The sequence below is a fragment of the Amblyraja radiata genome, unplaced genomic scaffold, assembly GCF_010909765.2.
Source record: "Amblyraja radiata isolate CabotCenter1 unplaced genomic scaffold, sAmbRad1.1.pri S68, whole genome shotgun sequence".
NCBI classification, from domain to species: Eukaryota; Metazoa; Chordata; class Chondrichthyes; order Rajiformes; family Rajidae; genus Amblyraja; species Amblyraja radiata.
Window position 1 is genome coordinate 69,553 of NW_022630162.1, and position 6,703 is coordinate 76,255.

The following is a 6,703-nucleotide window of genomic DNA, read 5'->3' on the forward strand; positions in this document are numbered from 1 at the left end:
TGTGTCAGGGTGTGTGTGTCAGGGTCTCTGTGTCAGGGTCTGTGTCAGTGTCTGTGTGTCAGGGTCTGTGTGTCAGGGTCTGTGTCAGGGTGTCTGTGTCAGAGTCTGTGTGTCAGGGTCTGTGTCAGGGTCTGTGTGTCAGGGTCTCTGTGTCAGGGTCTGTGTCAGGGTCTGTGTGTCAGGGTCTGTGTGTCAGGGTATGTGTGTCAGGGTCTGTGTCAGGGTGTGTGTGTGAGTGTCTGTGTCAGGGTCTGTGTGTCAGGGTCTGTGTGTCAGGGTCTCTGTGTCAGGGTCTGTGTCAGGGTCTGTGTGTCAGGGTCTGTGTGTCAGTGTCTGTGTGTCAGGGTCTGTGTGTCAGGGTCTGTGTGTCAAGGTCTGTGTGTCAGGGTATGTGTGTCAGGGTCTGTGTCAGCGTGTGTGTGTGAGTGTCTGTGTCAGGGTCTGTGTGTCAGGGTCTGTGTGTCAGGGTCTGTGTCAGGGTGTGTGTGTCAGTGTCTGTGTGTCAGGGTCTGTGTGTCAGGGTCTGTGTGTCAGGGTCTGTGTGTCAGTGTCTGTGTCAGGGTGTGTGTGTCAGGGTGTGTGTGTCAGGGTGTGTGTGTGAGTGTCTGTGTCAGGGTCTGTGTGTCAGGGTCTGTGTCAGGGTCTGTGTGTGTCAGGGTCTGTGTGTCAGGGTGTGTGTGTCAGGGTGTGTGTGTGAGTGTCTGTGTCAGGGTCTGTGTGTCAGGATGTGTGTGTCAGGGTCTGTGTGTCAGGGTGTGTGTGTCAGGGTCTGTGTGTCAGGATGTGTGTGTCAGGGTCTGTGTGTCAGGGTGTGTGTGTCAGGGTGTGTGTGTCAGAGTGTGTGTGTCAGGGTCTGTGTCTCAGGGTGTGTGTGTCAGGGTGTGTGTGTCAGGGTGTGTGTGTCAGGGTCTGTGTCAGGGTCTGTGTCAGGGTCTGTGTCAGGGTGTGTGTGTCAGGGTGTGTGTGTCAGGGTCTGTGTCAGGGTCTGTGTCAGGGTCTGTGTGTCAGGGTCTGTGTGTCAGGGTCTGTGTCGGTGGGCCCCACCTCTCTCTCCCGCTTCACGCTTTCACTTTCATGTGAGCTAACCTGCCGAACTCTACTCTACCCGGTAACCGGTGACGCGGCACCAGCGGCGCTAGCTGATTGGACAGACTGAGCTATTTTTCTCCAACTTCACTGGGCTCTTCTGCCCGGAGACCGGTGACTCACGGACAGGCAGGACTGTGATTGGCCGCGGACCCGGCGCCGACCAATCAGCGCGGGGTGCGGGGGCGGAGCGGGCGGGGCGAGCGGAGCAGAGTGAACCGCGCATGCGCCCAGGACTGGCAAACTCACCACAACCTGGACAGTCGGTGGGACCTTGTTGTGCCCGTTGATGCTGCAGCTGATGCTGATGCTGCTGATGCTGCTGATGCTGCTGCCCGCCCTCCTGGCTGGGGCACAGGCTGCAGGTGGGTGACGGGCACTGGTGGGCTGACAACCCAGTCCCCACCCCCCTCCCCCACACACACACACACACACACACACACACACACAGTGGCTGAGGGGCAGTGTGGGGGTGAGGGGCAGTGTGGGGGTGAGGGGCGGTGTGTGGGTGAGGGGCGGTGTGTGGGTGAGGGGCAGTGTGTGGGGGTGAGGGGCGGTGTGTGGGTAAGGGGCAGTGTGGGGGTGAGGGGCAGTGTGTGGGGGTGAGGGGCAGTGTGTGGGTGAGGGGCAGTGTGGGGGTGAGGGGCAGTGTGTGGGTGAGGGGCGGTGTGTGGGTGAGGGGCAGTGTGGGGGTGAGGGGCAGTGTGTGGGGGTGAGGGGCAGTGTGTGGGTGAGGGTCAGTGTGGGGGTGAGGGGCAGTGTGTGGGGGTGAGGGGCGGTGTGTGGGTAAGGGGCAGTGTGGGTGAGGGGCAGGGTGGGGGTGAGGGGCAGGGTGGGGGTGAGGGGCAGTGTGGGGGTGAGGGGCAGTGTGTGGGGGTGAGGGGCGGTGTGTGGGTAAGGGGCAGTGTGGGGGTGAGGGGCAGGGTGGGGGTGAGGGGCAGTGTGGGGGTGAGGGGCAGTGTGGGGGTGAGGGGCGGTGTGTGGGTGAGGGGCAGTGTGGGGGTGAGGGGCAGGGTGGGGTTGAGGGGCAGTGTGGGGTTGAGGGGCGGTGTGTGGGTGAGGGGCGGTGTGTGGGTGAGGGGCAGTGTGGGGGTGAGGGGCAGTGTGTGGGTGAGGGGCAGTGTGGGTGAGGGGCAGTGTCGGGATGGGCACCTTGCACCGGTCAGTGAGTGAGGTGCAAGGTGCCCATCCCGACAGGGATGAGGGGGCAGTGGTCAGATGGGCACAGGGTTGACCAGTCAGTGGGTGAGGGTCAGTGTCGGGCTGGGCACAGCATAATAACCCCTGGTACATTGAAACAGAGAGATCAGGTGGTAAATAAGGGAGATGAGAGATTTGGCAGGTAAGTTAAAGGATTATCCTGAGAGTTTCTACAAGTATGTAAAGAGCAACATTGTAATTATTGAGAGATTAGAATGGGTGCAGGATGAATATGATGGTCTGTGTGTGTGAATCCACAGGAGTTTGGTGAGGTTGCATCTGTATTTACAGAAGGTCATAGAAGCCAAGACATACAGGAAATGAGCAGCGATGTCTTGGAATGAATCCACATTATAAAAGAGGCGGTGCTGCTGGTCTTACGGCATATTAAGTAGTAGAAACAAAGAACTGTAGGTGCTGGTTGGTTATTACACAAGAGGACATAAAGTGCTGGAGTAACTCGACAGGTCATGCAGCATTTCTGGAGAGTCTGAAGAATTATCTCAGCCCAAAATGTCACCTATCGATGGAGTGGAAAGTCCCATCTTGGGAGCAGATGAGACAGAGGCAGAGACATTGGGAGCAGGGAATAGTGTATTTACAAAAGTCAGGGTGGGAGGAGGTGTAGTGGAGATAACTGTGTGAGTCGGTAGGTTTGTAGCAGACATCAGTCAATAGTCTGTCCCCAGTGTTGGAGACAGAGAGATCACGAGAGGGGAGAGCGGCTTCAGAGAAAGTCCAGGTGAATGTGAGGGCAGGTGGGTTAGTGATGAAGTTAATTAAATCAATGAGTTCTGCACGGGTGCAGGAGGTAGCCCTGATGTTGATGTAGTGGAGAAAGAGTTGTGGGAGGTGCCAGTGTATGTTTGGAACAAGGACAAAATATTGTTATTTACAATATATATTAATGATTTAGATGAAGAAATTAAATGTAACATCTCCAAGTTTGCAGATGACACAAAGCTGGGTGGCAGTGTGAGCTGCGAGGAGGATGCTATGAGGCTGTAGGGTGACTTGGGTAGGTTGGGTGAGTGGGCAGATGCTTGGCAGATGCAGTATAATGTGGATAAATGTGAGGTTATCCACTTTGGTGGCGAGAACTGGAAATCAGATTATTAGAAACATAGAAATTAGGTGCAGGAGTAGGCCATTCGGCCCTTCGAGCCTGCACCGCCATTCAATATGATCATGGCTGATCATCTAACTCAGTATCCCGTACCTGCCTTCTCTCCATACCCTCTGATCCCCTTAGCCACGAGGGCCACATCTAACTCCCTCTTAAATATAGCCAATGAACTGGCCTCGACTACCCTCTGTGGCAGAGAGTTCCAGAGATTCACCACTCTCTGTGTGAAAAAATGTCTTCTCATCTCGGTTTTAAAGGATTTCCCCCTTATCCTTAAGCTGTGACCCCTTGTCCTGGACTTCCCCAACATCGGGAGCAATCTTCCTGCATCTAGCCTGTCCAACCCCTTAAGAATTTTGTAAGTTTCTATAAGATCCCCTCTCAATCTCCTAAATTCTAGAGAGTATAAACCAAGTCTATCCAGTCTTTCTTCATAAGACAGTCGTGACATCCCAGGAATCAGTCTGGTGAACCTTCTCTGCACTCTCTGGCAATAATGTCCTTCCTCAGATTTGGAGACCAAAACTGTACGCAATACTCCAGGTGTGGTCTCACCAAGACCCTGTACAACTGCAGTAGAACCTCCCTGCTCCTATACTCAAATCCTTTTGCTATGAAAGCTAACATACCATTCGTTTTCTTCACTGCCTGCTGCACCTGCATGCCTACTTTCAATGACTGGTGTACCATGACACCCAGGTCTCGCTGCATCTCCCCTTTTCCTAATCGGCCACCATTTAGATAATAGTCTGCTTTCCTGTTTTTGCCACCAAAATGGATAACCTCACATTTATCCACATTATACTGCTTCAGCCAAACATTTGCCCACTCACCCAGACTATCCAAGTCACCTTGCAGTCTCCTAGCATCCTCCTCACAGCTAACCCTGCCCCCCAGCTTATTGTCATCCGCAAACTGAATGTGTGAACAATTGTCTGAATGTTGTCAGATTTGGAAAAGAGGAGGTGCAACGAGACCTGGGTGTCCTTGTACATCAGTCACAGAATGTAAGCATGCATGTACAGCAAGCATTGGAGAATTTGGCCTTCATTGCAAGAGGATTTGAGTTTTGGAGCAAGGAGGCCCTACGGCAGTTGTACAGGGCCCTGGTGAGACCACACCTGGAGTATTGTGTGCAACTTTGGGCTCTTAATTTGAGGATGGACATTCTTGCTATTGAGGGAGTGCAGTGTAGGTTCACCTGGTTAATTCTCGGGATGGCGGGACTGACATATGATGAAATAATTGGTCGATTGGGCCTATATTGACTGGAATTTAGGATGGGAGGTGATCTTATAGAAACATATACAATTCTTAAAGGATTGGACAGGATAGATTCAGGAACAATGTTCCTGCTGTTGGGGGGGGGGGGGGGGGTCCAGAACCAGGGGCCATGGTTTAAGAAGAAACTTTGTCAGAGGGGGGCCGATTAAATTGGAGGAGCAGCACCTCATATTACGCTTGCGCAGTTTGCGCCTCCAGCGGTATGAACATTGACTTCTCAAATTTCAGGTAGTCCTTACTGTCTCCTCCCCTTCTCAGCTCTCCCTCAGCCCTCTGGCTCCACCTCTTCCTTTCTTCCCCCCCTCCCCCACCCTCACATCAGTCTGAAGAAGGGTTTCGGCCTGAAACGTTGCCTATTTCCTTCGCTCCATAGATGCTGCCTCACCCGCTGAGTGTATCCAGCATTTTTGTCTAGCCACAGTTTAAGAATAAGGGGTAAGACATCTAGGACTGAGATGAGGAAAAGCTTTTTCACCAAGAGAGTTGAGAATCTGTGGAATTCTCTGCCACAGGAGGCAGTGGAGGTCAATTCACTGGATGTATTCAAGAGAGAGTTAGATTTAGCTTTTAGGGATGAAGGAATCAAGGGATGTGGGGAAAAAGCAGGAACGGGGTATTGATTTTAGATGATCAGCCATGATCATATTGAATGGCGTTGCTGGCATGAAGGGCCGAATGGCCTACTCCTGCATCTATTCTATGTTTCTAGGACTGTTTGATGTACATAATAAAAAGGCAGGCACAGCTGGGGCCCACGCTAGTGCTCATGGCTACACCTTTAACTTGGAGAAAGTGAGAGGTGAAAGGAGAAGTGTTGAGGGTTGAGGACAGGTTTGACCCGGCCTCTGGCAGCTCGGTCCAAACACCCATCACCCTTGGGGTGAAAAACCTGCCCCCAAGTTGTTATTAAATCTTGCCCCTCTCACCTTAAACCTGTGCTCTCTAGTTCTTGATTCTCTGAGCCTGGAGAATCCCCTCATGATTTTATACACTTCCATATGCTCAAGCCTCTATAAAGTGGATGCTCACAGTCTTTTCCCTGTGTTGAGTCTAACGTTTGATGACACTGTTTAAAATACATTTGGACAGGTACATGGGTGGGGAACATAAGGACCTGCAGATGCTGGTTTACAAAAGGTCAGGCAGCATCTCTGGAGAAAATGTACAGGTGATGTTTTATGTCGGGACCTTCTTCAGACAGCAGACAGGTTGCGGTGGTGGTGGGGGGTAGAGAGCGGGAAGAGGTGGGGGAGGGGCTGGTGAGTGATAGGTGGATACATGGTGGTGGGGGAGAAAGCTAGAAGAGGTGGGGGAGGGTCTGGTGAGTGATAGGTGGATACGTGGTGGTGGGGGGAAGAATGCTGGAAGAGGTGGGGGAGGGGCTGGTGAGTGATAGGTGGATACATGGTGGTGGGGGGGATGATGGGTCGATGGACAAGGGCAGAGATGAACAGGCAAAAGATGCCACACAATGACAGAAGAGTTGAACTGTGCGACTGTGAGTCTTACCCCCGAGACCCAGTGCTGGGCACAGCTCAGTGCGGGCACGTTAATGGGTGAGGCACGGCCATGCAGGAGGCTGGGCGAGGCGTGGACGTTGGGTGGGCAGTGAGAGGGCAGGAGCCGGCCAGACTACACAATATCTGCCTCCACCACCACCCCTGGCAATGTGTTCCAGGCCCCACTACACTGTGTAAATAAACCTTGCCCTGTACATCTCAGCATAACTACAGCCTCTAGTGGGGGACATTCTGCAGGTTAATGGGCCTTTGTAGAATATCCCTGGTAAATATCCTGTGGGAAGTGGATTTGAAAGTGGGATAACATGGAACACGTGTGAATGGGTGATCGATGGTCAGCATGAACTGGGTGGGCTGAAGGGCCTGTGTCCACGCTGTATATCCAAGGCATCTACATTAAATCACCGTGGATCTCTTGTATCTTAATCTTCTGGATCAGCTGCCATGGGGGACTTGATCACATGCCCACACTCACACACACACACAA

The 6,703-nt window shown here is 52.9% G+C and overlaps 1 long non-coding RNA gene across 1 annotated transcript; it reads left to right on the forward strand.

Annotated features, from left to right (window-relative positions):
- The first annotated feature begins 1,235 nt into the window (after window positions 1–1,235).
- On the forward strand, window positions 1,236–5,631 carry LOC116969519. The gene is made up of 2 exons (XR_004410811.1): window positions 1,236–1,451; window positions 5,406–5,631. It is a non-coding gene; the product is annotated as an uncharacterized LOC116969519 (long non-coding RNA).
- The last annotated feature ends 1,072 nt before the right edge of the window (window positions 5,632–6,703 follow it).